Raw genomic sequence first — 23,895 nt, forward strand, 5'->3', positions numbered from 1 at the left:
TTACAGATAGTGGTGAAAGTGTCTCTACTATATCAAATATACCGACATAGCCAGTGTTACCTTTTACATTGGAGTTACGCAGGATTTAATAATGTCTCCACATATAAACAAAGAGAATTAAAATATCCATTATTATGTTTAACATGGTGTTAGTAAGAGCATGGTTAGTGTTTGCGTACCACTTACGTATTGGTTTTGTTTGTTTTTGTATAACTTCTATTTGAGTATGTATGTGCTTTACTATATAATTTCGGTTAATTTCCAAATTTATTTATATATATCAGTATCACATTGATTTTATTGGTCCATGTTACCAACTTATTGTCATAATGGATAATGCCTATGGGATATCCCAACTATCAGTCAAAATCCAAACAGTGATGTCAATCCAGTCAGCTGTCATGAATAATGATAAAATAAAAATCACACACACATATTATGGTAGGGTAAACATTTTTACATATCTTTTGTTTTGGAACGGTGGAGGTTGGGAGTACAATTAGTCGAAATATTAGGTGCAGGCTTCTATCCATTTGCTTTCTTTTATAATGTATTTAATTGTAACTGTGTTTCTAAAACGAGGTTTAGACAGTGAAAGACAGTAGAAGTTGAATCGTTGTTAGTGTGAACACTAAGCTTTGTACCATTACTAAATTTAATTTCTTTTTTACGATTTTCCATGATGTTCGACTAGACTGACATTGGTTTTTGGATTATTTCTGAATGATGGGATATACCCAGTACATTCGGGTGGTATTAACAATTGTGACAATAATTTGAAAACTTGGACAAATAATCGTAATGAATTATTTAATTCATTATTCTTTTATATTGCTCATTTAATCGCCTATTAACAATAAATGTATTCTACAGTATGTAAGCTATTTATACACACATAGATACTTGAAGTGAAACAATGCCAAAAGTCAATTTTCTAATCCGAGGTCAAACAAAGTCCTTTCTTTAAGTGTCGTATCGGAAAAAGTTGGAAATTGTCCATACAGAGACTTGAAAGAGTTAACACTTTAATTTGAAGTGGAGCTAATAGGACTTTCTTTGTGTCAACCAAACATTTACGTTCAATGTTTTCTATCCTGCTATCAGGCTGACTCTGGGTGGCCATTACTTCTTTATCCGGTGCTGATTTAGTACTTTGCTTGTCCCATTTCACACAAACGCAGAAACTTTGTATAACAGTATTGTTAATCCAACAACATTCAAAAGACTTTTAGGTCTTCACAAAGTCGCCAAACACATTCTTTATATATATTCTTCCAAAAAAGAAACGCAAAAGGCAAAATATGAAACATATTGTTAACAAGTTTATTTCGGGTAGTTCTGTATGACATGTGTAAAACTTTGCACATTCACTGCTGAACATCCAAAGTCTGCAAAGACGAAGTCCACGCTCACTAGTTAAAGTTTAACGCCACTCAATGTCAATAACGAGTATGCCCCCCGTGAGCATCAATAACTGCTTGGCATCTCCTGCCCATGGAAGCGATGAGATGACAAATCACATCCTGTGGAATGGCTGTCCACTTAGCCTGCAAAGCTGCTGCAAGCTGAGGTAGAGTCTGTAGTTGAGGTTGTCGCCGTTGCAGACGTCGGTCCAAAGATGTTCGATGGGGTTTAAATCTGGTGACCTGTCTCAAGAAGACAGTGGTGAGTCGGGCTGTGTGAGGCCGGGCGTTGTCATGTTGAAAAACGTCGTTGACGTTCACCATGATGGGTTGCACATGGGGCCTAAGAATCTCGTCGACGTATCGTTGAGCCGTAAGATTCCCTCGAATGTGCAAAAGGTCTCTTGAGGCAGTAGACGTCGCAGTGGTAGTCCTATTCCGAAGGTGACGTAACCGGATGTAGCGATCTTGTGCGGGCATGGTTACACGAGGTCTGCCAGATCGTGGACGGTCACGAGTTGATCCATGTCGTTGGTGACGATTCCATAGCCTTGTGATGGTGCTTTGGTGGACATTCACAGCTGTGGCAACATCTGATCGAGATTCGCCTGCTTCCAAGCGACCAATGGCGTTGCTGCGTTGTGCTTCAGTCAGTCTTGGCATAATTGTATTGCGTGTCGGTGGCTTAACACTGAGCTATGAAAACCGAGAACCCATCACTTTTATAGGAATTTTGCACATGTTGCACTTGCAGAACATGCAGATCTTTCAAATACATTTATTGGACACGCATGCGTTTTGGCGAAAAATCCGATGTTTTCCTCCGTTTTCAAAGTGCACAACTTTTATTGTCATTTTGGTCTGACAATCAGTGCCTTAACACGTGTAACATCACATACTCTAAGATTGTAAAATTATTACATATATTTCTCAGAGTCACCTGATTTCAAACCATCCATATAAATAGGAATAAAAGGATGGTTCAAAATCAGGTGACTGTATGGGCACTGCCATAGTTTGTTGTGGTTTGGTGGTTGCACACAGAATCCCTCAACATTTTCTGTGTTCTCTGCTGAACTGTATGCCAGTTCTCTTGCCCTGGATCACATAGAAGCAAAGCAGGACTTAAATTGCACTATTTGTACTGACTCGCTTTGTTCTCTACTGACTCTGGAATTGCTTCACATCAGTTCTCACCAATATTCAAAAGCAACTGGCCTATTTCTCTTTTAATATCTACTTCTATCAAGTTTTTCTAGATGCCAGGCCATGTTGGTATTTACAGGAATGAGCTTGCTGATACTGCAGCTAAATCTGTCTGCTCTGGCACTATCACTACTGTGTCCGTTCCATACATGGACTATGGTCCTGTATTCAAGACTCGGCTCTGTGCCAGTTGGCTTAAGAGTGAGCAACGTGAAAACAAGCTTTTCCAAATAAAACCCTCTATTGAACTTTGGCCGTCTTGCTTCCATAAGGATCAAAAAGAGGAAGTTTTCTTAATTAGACTATGCATTGGTCACAGTTTTTTAACTCACTGTTTTCTTTTATCTGGCACTGATGCACCACTGTGTTGTCTCTGTAACATTCAGGTCACAACAAGCCACATTTTACTGTCTTGCTGTCGTTTACGGCTCTCAATGATGGCACCAATTTAAACATGTTTTGTCCCATGGTCTATCAGTAACATTACAAATATTTTTAGTTTTTTAAAGACCATTAATCTTTTTAATGCCATTTAAATTTTTAATTAATACATTACATGTTTTTAATGTAATTTTCTTTTAAGAATCAAAGTCCATGTAGTTTGATTTGAAATTAAAAAATGGCCAATACATCAAATAGCTCAAAACCAGAACTGGAAAGGCCAACTTCAAGTGTCTAATGCTGTGCTGTTTGAACTACTCATTATTCATCCTGGTGAGTTATAATTATTAAAATGTTGCTACAAGTCTTTTAAAACTTCTAATTTTACTTTCTAAAAATGGCCATAATGCCAAATAACTCCAGACCGAAGCTTCTAGAAATAAAAAAAACAATTTATTTTGTACATTTAGCAAGAATGTTCACTGCTTTATTGAAACAATATTGATGAATACTACAAGTTGCAGCCTGTGAATGAAGAGTGGATATTGTTCACTGATACCTTCAATATAGGTCCAGAATATGTTGTCCTTCAAAACAGTAACATATATGCATCTGTTCCTATTAGTCAATCGATTCACTTGAAGGAAACATACAAAATTATCAAAATTCTTGTTAATAAGGTCTAATACATAGAACATGGCTGGCTATTTTGTGGAAAGTTTAAAGTCCTTTGAATGTTGTTGTATTAAACACCCAGTCAGACAAAGTTTTCACATTTTGTGTGTGAAATGGGATAAATGACACAAAATCAATGCTGGATAAGAAGTAATGGTTACACAAAGTCAGCCAGATACCAGAATTAAAAACATTAAATATGAAAGTTTGGTTGACAAAAGAATGTCCTATTACCTTCATTTCGCATAAAACTGGGCTTGATAGATCAGTTTGTAATGATCTTAAACAAAGATGGTGACTGTTTCAAGTATCTGTATGAGGAATTCCCAGCAATTTCAGAAGCAACACTTAAAAGGATTTTGTTTAGCGTCAGATTAGGAAACTAACTTAAAATGAACATATCTAAGTCTGTTTGTTTATTTGAAATTTTTCATCAAGCCACACAAAAGGTATCCCAAAATTAGCTTAGGAAAAATTAACGAAAATGCAGTTAGTCATCAATACCCACTGTCAACTTTTGGGTTACTTTTTATTGAAGAAAAGTAGGGTTGATTATAATATTATGATGATTACTTGGCTGAAAAAAACAACCATGTTTGTTTGGACGAGGATTCAACCCACAATTCACACTGCAAGTTGAAATTGCAATATGTAAGATCATAACACATAGTTTTGACACTAAATGATGTAGATTTCACAAATATATCAGGATGTATCTGAATGCATATCTGTTTGACATCAACTTTCCTCTCATTTATTCATTTTTATCAAAAAACTTTATAAAAAATGTTCATTGAGGCAAATAAAATAATAATTTGATCTAAGCAAGAGTTTTATTTATTCCTATTTCGTAACAACATTCTTACATAGAGGAGAAATGGATGTTATTTTCAAAATCTAAGAAGCTGAATAATAGGAAGTCATGACACCCAATATACTACTGCTCTTGGAGAAATCTCAAAAATACAGTCTGTTAATTTTCTTGTCCTAAAATGATGCCAGTCTTCATGGCCAATATATTTTAACATGTATATTGGGATATTTGGTTTTTGAGCTATTAATGTGTATCTAGTTATCACTGTAGAGTCCTGTATTGTTTTCACTGGTCAGCTACTTCAATGAACAGATGCCGTGTTAAATAATAAAAACATTTGTTTTACAAAAGTACTTATTACACATGGTATTCAGAAAGTCACTGTGCACTTATATATTTATTAACAGATGTGTTTCAATACAGAATGCAGGAGGTAAATATGAGCGACAATTATAAACAATGTTGAAAGTGACCCCTGTTGGCATCAATACAGGCTTAGATCCTATCTTATTTTGTTTCTAAATACCGCTATCAGTTGCTGGCTAGAAATAGACTAAATAGACATATGATTACAAAACTGCACAGTGATTTTCTGAACACCCTGTGCATCACATACAGTTTGTTTAATTAGTTTCTTTATACAGTACTGTGTGAAAGTGTAAGGGTAAAAGAATATTTTGTCATTCTTTCCATTTTATGGGCTCATTCTTCCATGTTATTACTGATTGTAAATTTCAACACCATAGTAGTGATTCACTGATCACTTTTTAACAATTAAATGAGCTGGGGTGAGAACACTCAGTTTTTAGAATTCCCTACACTTGTACCTTGGGCATGTCATGATGGTTCTGTTTGAATGAATATAGTGATAAAATTTAGGGCCTGAAATAAATGTCATTGTACTACACACAATGTTTTAACTGTGTAGAAAAAATCTAGCATATTGAACAAGTATATGCTAGAAGGAATATATTTAATAGCCATCCACAAATAAATCTTGATAAAAATAGTAATAACACACATATGACATTATCATTTCACAGCCCAAAAAGAAGAGAGAACTGTCAGTATATCAGAGACTTTGCTTAAAAGATTTATGTGATGCTAGTTGGACTCTTCATCTCATTGCTGTAGATGTAAATTCTCATTTGGATGTAAATTCATTATTACTATCTCTAATGTTATTTAAAATTTTTATCATCACTAGAGAAATAAAAGTTTATGTAAGTATTCAGAAGTTTGGTAAGAAGATCTCTTCTTTAAAAAAACCTCATAATAGTTACTAATAACAATCAATATAACCTACTTCTTTATAAACTGCTGCTATTTCATTTTCATAAACACAGGTTTGGGCAAGAACATCAGTCATATAGCTAACTGCTAAATATTCCATTGTTACCAAAACAAAGTTTAAAATTTCACTTAAATTTTATTATTTAATAAAATTATACATAATAACGAAACAAAATAATTTATTTTCCTCTTTTAAGAATATTCTAAATAATCATATATCTAATAAAAACAGAGAAGTTTTTCAAACAATTGTTCATGAAGTTAGAACTGAGGTAACAACAGTCGTTTAACATTATTTAAATGTAAGATTTTTATTATCTAGAAAGATTTGTGGTTCATAAAAATATTACAAACTCAATTTCAAGTGTTAAGAAAGTGTGAATTAACAAAGACCACTTTTCTACTTTTAGTTACTTCTTCAATTTATAACTTTTATTTTCCTACCTCAAAAGATGTTTTCATTTTTTGAAGTACACTCTTTTTATATATTGGTAACTAATGCTGTAATCTGATTCTCAACAATTATAAAAGATTACATTGGATTGGATTGTGTGAAAGAGACTGAAAATTTAATAATTATTGTATTACACACTAAACAATGTTCACAGTTTTGTAAATAACGCTACATTTGAGAGAACTGTATAAGCTGCAAATAATTTAACAAATTCAACCTTTCTTGAATAAAATAATTTCAACAACCATGTACATAACACTGTGTGTGTGAAACATACAATGAAGTTGAATCAAGCATGATAAAAATGAAAGAGTGCTGGTTAGAGATAACATACTGGTAGAAACTTAGAATAGAAATGTATAAAGTTATTTCAAAGTTATTTATATATGGAATGAATGAAAAAGTCATTGTGTGAGAACCAAATGTGGCTGCAACCTCCCACACTAAAACTGTCACGTATTTCTCACAACTACAATTTAAACAAAGCAAACCTGTGAGAGTGTAAGACTGTAAGACAATATGTTAGTGTACACTCTATAACAGGTACGATTAAAAATAAAAAATTAACTAAAATGTAACATTAACAACACTAACCCAAATGATTAACCTGCATATTTATTTTCAATCTGCATCACGTATTCTATAATATTGTTGTGATATTTATCATTTTCTGTACTAAAAATGTACTTCCAATAAATACTTACCTCCTTTTACACAGGCCTGGAATAACCAGGCAGTTTAAACCCTCAACTCATAATTTGAAGATTGCTAGTATCAATCCCCATCACACCAAATATGCTCACGCTTTCAGTTGTAAGAGCTATTCTAATGTTACAGTCAATCCAAACATTTACTGGAAGAGAAGTAGCCCAAGAGCTGGCAGTGGGTGGTGATGACTAGCTGTCTTCTCTCTTGTCTTACACTGCTAAATTAAGGATGGCTAGTGGAGACAGATAGACCTCATGTAGCTTTCACAAAATTAAAAAATAAACAAACAATCCTTTTACATCAACAGATATTCTCATTCAATGCTGCCATCTACTTGTAAAACTTGTTTTCAAGCATCTCATAAGTTTCTGTCTCCTCTTGATTGCAAATTATTCATTAAAATTATCATGTAACAACCCTCCATCAGTAATAGTGCAAGGTATTCTCATCATGCTTATGACTTCCTCTGTTCAATTCTACCAGATATCACTTTGAGTTCTCTTAGAATTTGGAAGTATCAGGTTTTAATGAAGAGGTAAGATGGAAAGTGTGAAATGAGGTAAGAACCTTCCAGAAATACATTTACAGTTTAGGTGAGTTACAACTTCCAATACAGTACATTATGTCATATCAACAGATAGCGAGAATCTTACATTGAATAGGTGGAAGAAACAGTTTTAGGGAAGGAAAGAAGCATCCTCCAAAGCCATCCAGAGGACACACCTGAAGACAAGAAAGTCAAATTTGGAAAACTGATGTGGGAGACTGAGTCAGGTATACATTTCACCCAGATAAGAAAGATGTGGTACTTATGGGAAAACTGGAATGTAATGAGGGCTATCAATCTTCATTAGAAGAAAAGTAAAACACAATGGAGAGTCTGAAGGAACAACATAACTTGAAACAGTGCAATAGATGACCACAAAGACCTATTTTCAAATGCAGACCATAATGATTCACTCAATACAAGACATGGTAGGGATGAAGAGTATTCTATTCTACCTTAACCATATATGTTTTGGTTTAGAATAATGGCTACTTTGATAACACTTTTACAGTTGACTAAATACCCCCATTAGTTCTGTCAAGGCTATATAAAATAAACTTTAAACAGATTTATCAGAGATCCATAGTATGAAAAATAAACTTTGGAAGTACTGATGAGATTAGTTATTGTAGTTTACAAAAATAGAGGCATTTGTGTAATCCACACCCTGCATACTGACAGACTTGATGATTTATTGAGATGGAAGATTAGTGTGAGAAAATATTACATTATATAGAACATGGACTTTACCAAACACAAGTTCTAACTTTTTGATAATCTATAATTATTTCACATGTTTACCACTTTGCAAAATAAAATTGACAAGTGGAATGAAAATTAAAACAGACTCAAAAGGAAAAATTATTATTAAAATATGCACTGCAGACTCAACACATACCAAGATAAAAATGCTGCACTTTACAGGTCACAATTCTTTCAAAACAGAAACTAATTACATGATTTATGTTCTCCTTGTAGCTGGCCAATCAACGTAAATGGCAATAATTCAGAAGAACATATTATTTTTGTGCCATTAATAATACAAATTCACATTCAAGTTGATACCAGGTGAACTATCCCATGAAGCAGCAGATACCATCTGTGATGACTCATGTTAGGTACAGCAACACCTAGAAGTCAACTAGCACATGCCCTAGTAAGAAGTTCTGAGCCAGAATCAGAATTTTATGTTTCATATTTATCAAGCTGAGGTACCTGTCTTTTATTTGTACATGAACTTAAAATCTGGAGGTGGAAGATATGATAAATGAGAAAAATCCTGATTTTCATACAATTCATTTATAACATTCATTTACTAGACTCTATAATGGTCATTATGACCCTGTAGAAAGAGGTAGTATCAATTATAATGTCAGTAGGGGTGCATTCTGTTACCTGCTTTCAACACCCAGCTCATCACATCTTTTTACAGCATTTTAAATGATTATTTAATAGAAAACCAATGGCTACAGAAGTGTCTTACAGACAGGTCAAAGTAAGAAATTATAACAACTCAAACAACAGCTTTTCATACCAGCCTTATAGTGGCTGTTGAAATGGAAACTTCATCTCAGTTTATGCATTATTGCAACAAATTGGTCATTTTTATTCATTAATTCCTCCAAAGGTAGCTCAGCACAGTCTCTGAGATGTATATATTAAATGTTTGTGTGCTTTCCCCCACACTGTGTGCATGCATATTAGAGAAAATTGTATAAACGTGTCTTACTTTTTAGTTGAAGAACAAGACACCATCTACAAATATAATTAATGCTAACTTAATCAAAGTGTTCAATATCAGCAATAATGGGGGTGGAGGAGTTACAAACCCTGCATTAACATGCCCCCTTTTCCAACTCACTGAATAATCACAAAAAATACTCTAGTTCTTTTCTCACAATAAGTCACAGAGCCTTCTAGAATGAAATTTCAGTCATCACAAGACATTTGACAGTTTGGTTTTTAATAAGAGCTCAATAATACAAAAAATGGGGGTGAATGGATGGACTAAAGTACCTGCCTTTCTCCTCTTGTGCTCCAAAAGTGTTATTTTTCTTAGTGATAAAACATTGTCCATAATTAGATCTTGCCTGCTGTGAGCTTGGAAATACAAATGTCAGCTTTAAAATAATTGACACAAATACACATATCAAATGTTGATATACAAGAAATTGCTGCTCAATTTTACATTTTAAAAGGGTTTGTAAGACTGATTGAAGAGAATGAGAGATCTACATCGATCAACCCCTATGTAGCAGAGGAAACCCACAGCCTTCTGTGACCCCCGTTTTGTTGATGGTTCCCTGGCTTTATAATGTTACTGTAGGAGCTACACTATATATGTTTAGCTCACTTAAAGAAATTTAATGTTTAATAATATTTTTTTAAACCTCAACAAAACTAAAATTAACAAAGCAACATACCTAAAAAAAATGAAATGGACAAACCTGAACGTGCTGTGGAGTGACTGTAACCTCTACTCCCATAGTTTCACCTCCACTGTTTATTGGTACCTTTCTTCCTGATGAACAGATTCTTCCTTCACAGGTTTCTTCACAGTTACCTTGTTCAGCATCACTGACATGACTACAAGGAGCTGGAAAGTTGAACTTGAAGGCCATTCACACAGTGAAAAAGGATTAAAATGTTATAGATCTGTAAAGAAGAAAAATACAGTTTTGTTCACACTAAATCTTGTTCTGAACACAAAATCTCAATTTAGTCCCAATTTATTTTCAACGTTTTACTAATTCCTGGACAATTAAAATTCAAGTCACGTAAAATTTGCACAAGTTTTTCTTTTCCAGTTAAATATAGAATTATAAGAAAGTTAACTGTTTAACAAGTTTTACTGCTATTCATTTAATGTTACAATAAAAACTTTGAGAAAAAACAGAATAGTATTCAGTATAAATCTTTATAAAGTTCTTAAATGGAAAAACTTGAAGTAAGCACTTCTTCACCTGCAGCAAGCAATATGCAGACTAAATTACAAACTACAATACCCATACAGTAAGACAAAACAAACAATTCATGAGGTAAAAAAAAAACAGCAAAAAGCACAATATGAAATTATTAAAACAATATGAAAGTAACACAAAGAATAGCAAACAAAAACTTAATCACAGCCAACATTTAAAGAAAGTGAGAGATACCAGTTCAGTATTATGAGCAAAAAACCCTGGAAACATTTCAAACAAAAATATAGTAGCATTCTTACTGTTTTGTAAGAAAATATTAAAACTCCCACAATCTTAGTGAACAGTATTATTTTGTAAAGTTCCTTATAACACACTATTTCTTACATCTAGAATACTGCAATAACCTGTTTTGTTTTTCATACTCAAGTTCAAATTCAGTCCTCCACAATAACCAACAGTTAAACACACTCACAAGAAACAACAGAGTTCTAAATATTAATGTGGATAATACCCCATACCATTTTTAACAAATGACTTGAAGGTCACCATTTATGAAGCCTGCTCATTGTACATAAAAATATATGGCAAACCTATTCAGAAGAAATATACAATTCTGGTCAAAACAATGCTAAACAGAAGTAAAACTAAATTAAACCTAATGATAAGAGCTTATGTATGTGCTAAAATTTTAATGTTCATTATAACTTAAATAAGATGATTTGTTTCAGTCACTTCAAGTTTAAAATATGTCATGTAAGACAATATTACTATAACTGTACATTTATGTGTGTCAAGTTATTGTTATAACATTGTTGTAAATATCTGATGAACGTTTTACACACAATTTGTTTGTGTAGAGGTAAATGAAAATAAATAGATAACCATAATACAGTTGATTTTAAACTTTGACTGCATACATGTCTGTCTTGGAAATTTATTTTTAAAGTTATGCAGTTTGAACTATGTAATCACGTGCAAAATACTGTGTACAGTAGTGTACGTAGTCATTACAATTCAGGAAAAGGTATGTACATGGTTTTCATGTATACAGTCAAATTAAAACAATTCACTTTGCACTCATCCATATATATTTTAAAACTGTGGAATATTACATACTGTTGGCTGCAACTATGAAAGCTACATACCAATCAAATCTAACCGAATGTACACTATAAACTATGCACATCATAAAAATAACATCTTAGCTAACACACTGTTATCAAATTTAATTTTCTACACGACAAGGAAAATGGATAGAAAATATAGTACAACTATCTTGCTGTTCCTGATTCAAATTTAGAAAAAGGTTAATAACTAAAATACAACTCTTAATATTTGTACTACATTACTAATGACAGATGTGCCGATACAAATTTATAATGATTCTTGGATGTTTTCCATTGTTCTATAAATCTGAGATTATTTCTCTTAGACACAAATTTATTCTTGCTTAATGTGGGTAATATAGCTTACCTTTCATTTATAAAAATACAACTAAACCAAGCATGTACAAGTTCCACATGCATTGCAATCATATAAACAGATCTTTTACTACAAACAACATTTGTACTTCAAAATATTCATGCTATTTGACTTTTCTGACTGATAAACTTAATACTGATTCACAGGAGTTTTGATAAGTTTAAATTAAAATCTGTTCTTTTATCAAGGGAACATCCAAATTCAGCATTATAAATTATAACTATACTTCACAAATTTTACGAAATAATATGCATAAAATTTGAAACTAAAACACTAAAATATGCCTGAAAATAATTAAATGTTATATGAATAAACTAGAAATAGTTGATGGTGAAACACAGAATTGCATTACTAAGGAGACAAGTGTGTGTGTTTTCTTATTGCAAAGCCACATCAGGCTGTCTATTGTATCCACCAAATGGAACTGAACCCCCGATTTTAGCATAAAGAATTCATAAATTTACCACTGTACCTGCACAGGAACAGAGTGAATCATAGATACATTCTGTTTACCTTTTAGTTTGTAGATGTTATAAATCAATCTAGTGATGAACTGACAATGTCATAAATCATTTTATTTTTTATTATACAAACTAACAAAAAAGTTCAAAATATGATGATAATTACACGTATATTATGATTAAAACATAACTGGACTGAATATAAATATATCAGCATCTGAAACTAATTTATAAACATAAAACTGCTTCTGTAATAACTAAAACCTATAAATATATAATCATGTAATTTTCATACTTTTGTCCAGAAATACATTTCTGATGTTTAACTTTAAGTATGAAACTTTTTTATTCACGTACCTTTACGATAACTAGAACTATTTAGTTATGGTATGTTAACATAAAAGCACATAAAAATGTTTATTCAGTTGATTTTTCAAACAATTTCAAAAACTATGAAGAAGTTTGTGAAAAAGTTGAAAATATTTACACATAGGGATAAACATGTCTCTACTGTATCAAATGTACCTACATAGCTGAAACAATTACCATTGTTAACTTTTATCTCTTACAGTGGGGTTAACCCATGACTTGTGAATGTTTCCACATATAAATAATAAAAAATTGAAAATCACCATTATTCATGAGTATGTACAACTTGGTGCCAGTGACAGTACGATAAGTGTTTGTGTACCACTTGCACACTGGTTTTATTTTTGTGTGACTTCTATTTGTGTAGGTATGTGCTTTATTATGTAATTTTGGTTATTTCCTGAGTTTCTTTACATATATATATATATCAATACTGCACTGTCGTTAATAGTCCATGCTGCCAACTTACTGCCATAATGGAACAGCACTGAAATGTGTTCAGAATATCCCATCTATCAGTCAAAATCCAAACAGTGATGTCAATCTAGTTAGTTGCCATGAATAATCATCAAAGATCATACACAAATATCACAGTAGGGTGTATATTTCAAATTAATATCTTTTATTTTGAAAGGTTGAAGGTATAATTGGTAGAAATATTAGGGGTGGTTTCTATTTATTTGCTTTCTACTTTAAAGTATTTAATGGAAACTGTATTCCCACCAAAAAGATTATAATATTATAATGTCCCAAAGCTGAAAGAACAAGCATTTTTGGTTGAACAAGAATTCAAACCCACTACTCCAGACTGTGAGTTGAACTTGGAATATATAAGATCATAACACATAGTTTTGTGACTAAAAGATGAAGATTTCACAAAAGTATCAGGATGAATATGAATGCATATCTGTTTGATATCAATGTTCCTTTCATTCATTTTTCTCAGTTTTTATAACAAATATTATAATAAAAAATGTTCATTGTGGCAAACAAAATAACAATTTGATATAAGCAAAAGGTTTGTTTCTTCCTAATTCATAACAACATTCTTACATCAATATGACTTGTAAATTTGACACTGGATCAGGCTGTACAATTCCAGTCTTCACAATATGTGGACTTCGCTGCAAGTTATTATGAAAGGAAAAAGTATTTAACATATTCCAGAAACAAAACTATATTTGGTACAGTATTTATAATTATAAGCAACAACTTTTAATTGAACTTTACATATATGCTACCAAAGATATTTGTATGACATATGTTTGAAAATCTTCTTCTTGTATTTAATTTTTTAAAATCAGTTTTCAAAACTACAATGAGCATGCCTCAGACTGATACTGTCATAACATTAAAAACTTTATATTCATTAGATATACAAGTTGACTTCAGGTTATTCGTGTTGTTTACCTTTGGTGTTAACTTTTGGATCTAGTGTATTGACATTTACAATCTTTCAAAGGTACACTGGATATTTACACCTAAATGACATAATGGGTATTTAATTATTAGCCAGGATTCTATATAGTTTTGACAGAAGAGTACACTATGGAGAAGTGGTGGTGGGCTTGAAATGGGCTAAAAATACATTCATAAATGATTTATAGCAGCTTTAAGGAATTTAGAAAACCTGTCTTGTTTGAAACATCAGATTTTGGAGAAAAATAAATCACACACAAAAAAAATTCCAACTTCTATTAATAAATGGGACAGTTGGTGAATATCTTCTCAGTTAAAATGGTCTGTTGCTTGTATAGCCAAGTATTTTATCTAATAAGTAACACATGATCTTTGCAACCTTTTACATCTGTTGGTGAAAAGTGACAAATTAATGAGAAATTCTATGAACGTATTGTTTATGGAAATTTTGATAAGCCGGTCTCTTGATATTTTTGGAATGACAAAAACATTCTTTTGCATCAAGAACTACTTGCCCTAAAGTTTCCTCCATGTAAATAACTAAAACACAAGCATTTAGCATTTTCAACAAAAAAATTACAAATATATCTTTGTGGCAAATCCTGACTTTTCCAAAATAAATCTGACCATATCTATTCCCTCTCTTCAGTTGATCACTCACCAAATCAGATTACAAGTATTCAGAGAAGTAGCTTCTACATCTTACAACAATAAAGTTTCATATATAGAAGGAAGTATAAAGTACAATACAACTATTTCATGAAACTATGGATATGACTCTTTGAATGTTAACCCATTCTTAGATATCCCTCTTTGTGTAACACTGAAGGGAGAGTCTGCATGATATATTTCAACTAATGATATGCTATGACTAGTCAGTAACATCTTAGTGATCAGCTTTCATTATGCTCTAAATGCCACATGTAATGTGTAGAAATTCACACACCTATATGTGGTAAATTAATACAATAGTATTATGATGTTGAACAACCAAGTTACTGCTGCAATGAAAATATGTACCCTTCTTTATTGTTGACATGATTTTGTTGGTATTTACCAAAACCAAGTTTTGTGTGTTTGCAGCATTGTTGCCCTTGCAAAAGATGCTATTAGAAAGCTTTCATGTCCAAATCACACCACTCTTTCATGCATGTTTTCCATAAACCATACAGTATACAAAGACTGTACTTTCAAAATGCATGTTACAAGAGTGTAATAGCATATATAATCTTTAAGTATTGCTTCTGGTGGCTTGAATGTTATTTATTATTTTATACTAGTAATTGTATTTGTTTCATTCTACACATTCTTAACTCTATTACTATGTGTAGGGGTCAGAGGGTGTTATCACATTTGTAGATTTGCATTCAAAATTTTATTGATCAATTATTTTATGAATATATGTGAATACATGTGGTAGCAGATTGTAGATTGTAATTCAAATGTAATAGTACACAATAATTAATTAATTAAAAAATAAATATTTAAACCAGTTCCTAAATATCAATTTTTGTTTGTCATGCACTATACCAAAGGCTTCTTTGGTTTAAATTATATTTCTGATGTCCAAAGGCAAATTTTATACTTTTTAACAAATAGAAATTTAAATTACCAAATTTTGACAAGCTAGAATATGAAATAAAAAACCTCCTTTCTTATCTATTTTCTGAAATATTACTATATTTAGAAAATCAAAAAAGTTCATTCTGTACATTTCTTTGGTTTTTGGAAATGATTGTTTACACATTTTTTACTTTGTTCTATTTCTATGAAATGTTTATAACCAATTGAAAGCTCAGAATTTTTCCTACGTGGTATTTTAGGTTTTGAAAAGTGTCTTCATGAGTAGATCCATTTTTTTGTTATTGTAGACTCACAAGGACAGGTTAGATGAATGATGTTTGAAAAAATATTTTTAGACATAAATACAGTTTAATTAATAAGAATGATTAATTACACTAGAAATCTGTGGTACTTAAATATAACCTATGATGTTCTTTATATCAATGTGCATATAAAACAAGAAAAATATTTTACATACTTCAGTTGTAAAATGTGACAAGGCTTAGCAAACTGTGAAAAGTCAGTACACATTCATTGAGAAGGAGAGATCACTGTTTTTCTGTAATCTATGAGAAGTAATTGATATTTCAAGATTTACTTGTAGACAGTAATAATATGTATGTATATAAATATACATAAAATGTACTGTATTACAACTGAAATATGATTGTATTCTACAAAATACTGGTCTTCAACAAAGTTATTTCATTAATACCACATATTTCATCCTCAGGAGTTTTCAGTTCATTTCTGTGTGCTTGTGCATCATAATGATTTAAAGATTTATGAAAAGAATCCAGTTTATGACTAACATTGTAATTGTGTCTGTTGAGGTTCACACAAATAGTGGTTTTTTACTGTTTTAGTCACTGATGAAGTCATGATCAGAAAATTATTTTTGGGAGCAGTTTGGTCGTACATAAGTAGTTTAATATTTCACTGCATGTAGTAAGTCTGCAGCAGCCATTCCAGATGTATGATAAATTTTAATTGATTTTCATAAATTGGTTTTAATTCATAGTTTTAACACTTCACATTTTTTAATCTTTTTTGTTCATTTTATTTAGTATGTTAGATTTTCTGTTTTTCAATGCAGTTTAAGTATCTATGTAAATCAGATGCAAGTCTCACATGAATACCGATCTTTTATTATAGGCAAACGTTATGAGCTGTATCTATTGTGCTGTAACACTTGTATTTTTATTGTCATGTCATCCTGAAGCGAGGCTCTTTTAAATCATTACAATAATTAGTACTTCCTCACTATGAAATGGACTGTAGTACAGTGCACTTGGTTCAGGGTTAGAATTAACAGTGTGGAATATGTATTAAAGTTATTGATTTCATCTCTATCTACACATCTCCTTGTTCAATTCTCCATGAGCCTGTTGTAGTCCAAAGAAACCTATAAGACAGTAGTTGGATGGAGACTTAGTTTTAATGTTTGAGTAATGATTATTTTGGTGATTGCACAATATTAGGTGGGATTTCTTACTGTTCATGTTTGAAATAATTCTGTGCAAAACATTTAGGGATTTGTATTTTGCAGCTACTTATAACTGTGTGAATTACTGTACTTGAATACCACACATTAAGGCCAATCTGAGGCTTAGTTTAATAAGCTGAGTGCTAGCTCAGCTAGTGTGCTTTCTGAAGAGAATAAACCATGGTTACTTAAAAATTTAATTTCAATGATTAGCCAAATGTCTCGTCATCTGATTAGTGACGTGCATGAATGGATTAAGGAGATTCCCACTATCCCCATGTCTACTATCTAGCAAAACCACAGCCAAGTGAACTGGCTGGGAGAAATCAGCTTAACCAGTCAAATGTTCACAGTTTGTCCTGCACAATTTCTCAGTGCAAAGTGTATTCACAATTAAACTTATGTTGTTGTTGTTATAGTTTATGAAGAAAGGGTGATGTTTAAAAGCTTTTGTTTTTAGACCAGATATAGTTTACTTAATAAAAATGATCAATTACAATGGAATTTCATGGTATGGATAAAATAACTTTTGTACCATTTAAAAAATGGTTACATAAAAAACGTTTTTTTACATACCCTTTTGAAACAGAGGTGGTGAAAATACATATTCTGATACTACATGTCCACTGAATGGCATAATATCATAACATTCATTTCAATTTCTATGACTCAATGACAGAAGCTGGATAAAAAAAATTTACTTACAACAAAATTTTTCATCAAATATTTCCTTCAAAACACTAATTTCAAATCAGGTGGTTAAGACACTCAACTTGCAACCCGTGCGTTGAGGGATTGAATCCTCGTCACAACAAACATGCTGGCCCTTTCAACTGTGGGGATGTTAAATGTGATGGTCAATCCCATCATTCACTGATAAAAAAGAAGCCCTAGAGTTGGTGGTGGGTGGTGATGACTAACTGCCTTCCCTCTAGTCTTACATTGCTAAATTAGGGAAGTCTTGCACAAACAGCCCTCGTAATGCTTTGCTCGAATTTCTAAACGAGTTTGGTTTTAAATTGGAAATTATAATTCAAATTTTTAGTAATCAGTTAAATTTCTAATTTATAAGTAAATATTGAAAAAAAAACAATTTCTAAATATTAGTTTTTATGCATCATATGATATGCTCAAATTAGAGTTTGTGATGTCCAAATACCAAAGACTATAGTTTCTTATGAGTTAGGAGCTCAAATTACTGATATTGAGAAGTTATAATATGGAAAATTGAATCTCCCATCTTTTCTGCTTGCTGCATTTACTGAATTAGTCTCAGTGCCCCTACCTACCTCTTGACATTTTTGGAAGCACTTGCTTATGTACACTTACTTTTGAATATGACTCAAACAGAGCTAAGTTACAGAGTTTTATAAATTATAGTGCAATTCTAAGGTACTGATATAGTAATTTATGACCTTTTGTTATTTTGAAATGTACACATGCTAAATCTAAAAGATTATTATTTTGTTTCACATCTTACTGTAAAATTTTGTGAGACTTGATATTCAGTACTGAGCCAAGCCCCAAATGAGTAAAAAAGTTCAAAACTAGAAAATATTATTGTTTACTCTACTTCTTTATTTACTGTTCTGTATTTTAAGATAAATTAAATTTAAGAACATTTTATAACTTATAACTCAGTTGTGACTATTTTACAAAATACTAGTTTACACAAATACAGCCAATACAGGTCACTTTGTACAGACTAAACATTTACTATAACTTCATGGTTGAGTAATTACTGTAACGTTGCTCATCAGACTGCTATAATTTTATATTTCACTACTTTGATATGATGATCTCTTTATCACATCAACAAAGTTACACAAAACTTACCTCAAAGTGAAACAGGCATGCTGTAACTAATTAAGACTTGAGATACTTCCTCAGGCAATGTTTTATATTTTATACTTGTGAAGAATATCCAAGTTTTAATTAAAGAAAATACTTCATAACATTAATCATTAAGTTTACCATAGATAGTTACAAAATTGACTGGTCCACTGCCTATAACTTTTATTTATAAAGACATGTTCTAGCAAATATTTAAAAGTAAAAATTAAAGATCAAAATAAAATGGCTTCTTTCACATGAAAAGTCAATGTAAGTATTAGCATGATAAAGAGTGATATTATAATATGAAATCATATCACTGATTTCAAGGAACTAAAAATAAATTTGTTGAGTGTAAAACAAGTTCTAAAACATGGATCAATAGTTTTTCATGTTTAACTTTCATTTTCAATATTGCTACAGAATTTAGTAAGTTTTGCAGACTGACTGATATGTAGGCCATCTAATTTACATATAAATCTTCAAACTCAAGTTTTATTGTGTGAGACCACTGCAACACTAAAATCTTTCAGCCTTTTCTGTTCTCCACGAATAATTGTTAATGTAATATCAACCAACTATTAAAAGAAAAAACCTGCAAATGAACAGACAAAAATATTATAATTGAAATTTCACTTGTTACTAAAAAGCAAAATTATCAGTTTGTAGGCACAAGGATGTTAATCCAGTTTGTTTGTAACAAAAGAAGTTATCTAAGCTGAAATATAGATAGAAACAAATTTCTTCCAGCAATGTGTTTAAACTGATCACTTTCTTGGCAAAAGAAACAGACACTTCATAATTATGTTACTGAAGACCCAATCCAGGAACTTCAAACTACTTTTTTCTCTCAAATTACAACTAGTTATATTGTGATTTCACTTTCCTTACACTTCTATGAAAAAGAGATTCTCATTTAACATTTAGATGTGTAGACATAACAAAGAAATAAAACTCTAGACTAGCACTTCCTGAAGTGTTGTTGTCCACATCTCCCCTTTGATAAATGTAGTTTCTTCCACACACACACTTTTTCAAATGAAGAGATACAATACATACAGATTAAAATGTTATATTTGTTGTTGCAATTACTTATAACCTCATTAATAAAAAAATACATTAAAATGCTTAATTTTGCATTAGTACATAATCAACTGCATCCTAACTGCTACTGTCACCTACACTTTTGGAAATGTTTATTAAAACCACATTAATTGTTTCCCTGTAAATAATACATACCTTAACTGCTTCATTCATAAAAAAAAAATACAAGCTACTGTAAATCACTTCAGCTTCTTGTAGCCTCTGTAAGCAAATTCTTATGGCAGAAGAATAAAACTTTTATTGGTACACATGACAGCAAACATACACTGGCCCAGTGGTTGCAGTGTGAACAAGCTACTACAAGTCATGTCAGCTTCTTGTAGCCTTTGAATGCAAATTCTTATGACAGAATAACAAAATTTTTATTGGTATGCATGACAGCAAATAATATAATGGAGACACAGAGCAAATCATTCTTTCTATTTCTTCTGCTACTGCTTTGGTATGTGTGAGGTGTATGTGTTTTTTTAAAGCAAAGCCACGCTGGGCTATCTGCTGTATCTTCTGAGAGGAATAAAACCCCCGATTTTAGTGTTGTAAAGACGAAGACTTACTGCTGTCCGAGCTGGGGGCACTGCCTTAGTTAATGGATGCTTTACCATCAAAACTAATAAATATACCTCTGAAACAACATCATGTGATGTGTTTTTCCAGAAAGGTCGAGAACTTTACATTTTTTGTCATTGTAATGTCACATATGTAAATTTTATACATACAACAGATTATGAAAAACACTAATATATTTTAATATTACTTTAGCATGTGAATAATAGATACATAGTAAACTTATATCTCTCTAGAGTAATCACTCTTAACCAGATACGCACTTGTACGACGGTCGACTCCCGTCATACGATACCTCCTGCGCGTTGACTGTTTCTCACAGAACACGGTAAACCTATTTAACAATGGACATAGTTCAATTCAACTGGACAGATCATCATAATAGATAACATTGTTCTTGTATTAATATCTCCAAGAATGATAAAACTTGAAATGTTTTCTTTATGTGCTGAGGGCTTTCATCAGTAAAGATGTTTTCTGACTGAATTCATACAAGAACAAGTAATTTAAATCAGTAATGTCACTCAATTTCATTTCTCTTTTTTCAAAACAAACAGACCTACTGAAACATAGTTAAATAAAGTAACTTTATATATAGCTGACACACCAAAGAAGTTTACTAAAACTTTTCTTATGGCCAGCTGTACATATGTGTAACTCTATGGCTACCATTCTGATATCAACTATCTCTCCACTTCCACTAAAAACAAAGCTTGAAAGACTAGATCTCCATGTAAATATAGAAGTAAACACTCACATTAATCTTCAGTTAGAATAATCTATAAATTGAGCCAGATATGAAATCCACAGTTATTACACCATATGTACAGCGATAGACATATGAGAGACTAAACCTCACAAGATATCCATGGTTATGAAAGAAAATAATGCCATTATTCTCAGCTTTCAATCAGTTTCAAAACGTTTAAGTTTCTACATTCTAAGCTACACAATAAACTTACATCAAAGATGTTTTATACGTTAATAAATAGAATATAAACCTAAATATATTTTTCCGAAAGAAATCAGACTTGAGGCCAAGTGTACAACATAAGGAATTAGAAAATGGCCCTAAGGAGACTGACCGAACAGTTCAGAATGAAAACAAAACTGATTATGCAGATAAATAACACTTTCATTTTCTCAACTTCTTATGCCACATTACATGAAAATATTTATTTTTATGAGAAAAATGATAATTTTGTTAAAGAAACAATTATTCAGTTACAACTGTTTTCAGTTTAGTATCACACTTTTAGAAACATTAAAACAACAATTATTTATTTTGCAGAGTGTAAAGTACTTTATCACCACTAATGTCAGGAATAAGTTTGCTTCTCAAATCTGGCCCGGCATGGCCAAGCGTGTTAAGACGTGCGACTCGTAATCTGAAGGTCGCGGGTTCCCATCCCCGTCGCGCTAAACATGCTCGCCCTTTCAGCTTTGGGGGCGTTATATGTGACGGTCAATCATACTATTCGTTGATAAAAAAGTAGTCCGAGAGTTGGCGGTGTATGGTGATCACAAGCTGCCTTCCCTCTTGTCTTACACTGCTAAATTAAGGACGGCTAGCACAAATAGCCTTCGTGTAGCTTTGTGCGAAATTATGGTTACCATAAAACTTTAGAAGCGTCATCTGCTGTTTTAAAATACAAACAACAAAATATATTATTTATGATTAAAAAACAACCAATAGAAGTTGAAATGAATTACATTTCATACGTTTCTGAAGGTTGAAGACTTGAAAAATAGCAACGGCTAGCGCAGATAGCCCTCGAGTAGCTTTGCGCGATATTAAAAAAAAAAAAATTCTTCTACTTGTTATAGTTTAGTGACATTCCAATCGTGTATATTTTACAGAAATAACTTGAAAGAAATGGTTTTTGCTTGAAAAATTAGGTGGAACTAAAGATTCCTAGATTTTATTATCATTATATCTAACTTTTTTTTGTATGTGAAAATTAATTTAGATCGCAGTACAAACAATCATCACCTAATTTAAAACAACGTTGGTTTGTCACAGTATCCAATAGAAACACCGCCTATACGTAATTACGTCAAAAGTAGAACACACGTGTCGCTAAGGAACAAGTTTCATTTAAATAAATTTAGAAAAGAATCATGGCAGGGAATTTCGGCAGAAAATTTATCAATATCTTTAGATTTGGAAAGAGAGTAAAGTAGGTTGTACTTTTAAGCACCGTATCTCATTGTTTAAAAATATCTTTTCCAATTAATGTTTAGAATTGGCTCTAATTTAATATGATAACTTTAATCTCAGTAATGACTTTCCAACTTTCTTAACAGTCAAAAAATAAGGGTTAATGTATCGTACAACTTCTCTGAAAGTTTTTTTTTTGCCAGAGGCGAATGCCCTAGAAGGAGAGAAAGTTATACAAGTTATCGTGTATAACAGCGCAATATTCCCAGTAGATAAAAAAATAATATTTTTCTCAAAGTCCCAGAAAATGTGTTTATGCAGAAGAGTTGACAAACAGAGGCTGCAGCAGCAACCGTGCTTTAGGCTTAGGTATATTCCAACTCGCTGGTAAAGGTGTGTGTGTTGAACATTGAACTATCTGCTGAGTCCACCGCGGGCAATTGAACCCCTGATTTTAGCGTTGTAAATCCGTAGACATACCGCTGTACTAGCGGGGTGCACCGCTGGTAAATCATTAAACGTGATAACTTATCGTGATCTTTAAACTAGTTTATTCAAACTATTGTATTTTAATGATTCATTATTAGAACTAAAAGTAATAAATTTAATTGTAATGAGTCTCTTCTATTGAGCAAGAAATTTGAACTTCAGCAGACCACGATTACTTGTATTTGGAGAGTTTGGTTTGTTTTGAATTTCGCTGAAAGTTACATGAGGGTTATCTGCGCTAGCCGTCTCCAATTTTGCAGCGTTAGACAAGAGGGATAGCAGCCAGTCATTAACATCCAACGTCAACTCTTGGGCTACTCTTTTACCAACCAATAGTGAGATTAATCGTCACATTATAACACACCGACGAATGAAAGGGCGAACATGTTTGGTGTGACCGGGATTCGAACCCGTGACCCTCAGATAACGAGTCAAGTGCCCAAACTACCTGGTCATGTCAGGTCGACATTTGGAGGTAAGGAAAACAAAAAATATAGAAAATGAAGTGGATGATAAACTTGAGGAGGCTATAGTTATAGGTGGTTCCTTGACAAGACGTGGG

At 32.1% G+C, this 23,895-nt stretch overlaps 1 long non-coding RNA gene across 2 annotated transcripts; it reads right to left on the reverse strand.

Annotated features, from left to right (window-relative positions):
• Nucleotides 1-6,073: 6,073 nt before the first annotated feature.
• Nucleotides 6,074-22,331, reverse strand: LOC143226257 (uncharacterized). Of its 2 annotated transcripts, XR_013014456.1 has the most exons (4): nucleotides 21,441-22,331; nucleotides 20,947-21,017; nucleotides 9,929-10,136; nucleotides 6,074-7,166 (listed from the first exon to the last, which is right to left on the reverse strand). It is a non-coding gene; the product is annotated as an uncharacterized LOC143226257 (long non-coding RNA). The 2 variants fall into 2 exon arrangements; XR_013014457.1 differs by lacking the exon at nucleotides 20,947-21,017 and having other exon boundaries at nucleotides 21,995-22,331.
• Between the last annotated feature and the right edge of the window lie 1,564 nt (nucleotides 22,332-23,895).

Source organism: Tachypleus tridentatus, chromosome 9 (assembly GCF_004210375.1).
Source record: "Tachypleus tridentatus isolate NWPU-2018 chromosome 9, ASM421037v1, whole genome shotgun sequence".
In the NCBI taxonomy this organism is placed as follows: Eukaryota; Metazoa; Arthropoda; class Merostomata; order Xiphosura; family Limulidae; genus Tachypleus; species Tachypleus tridentatus.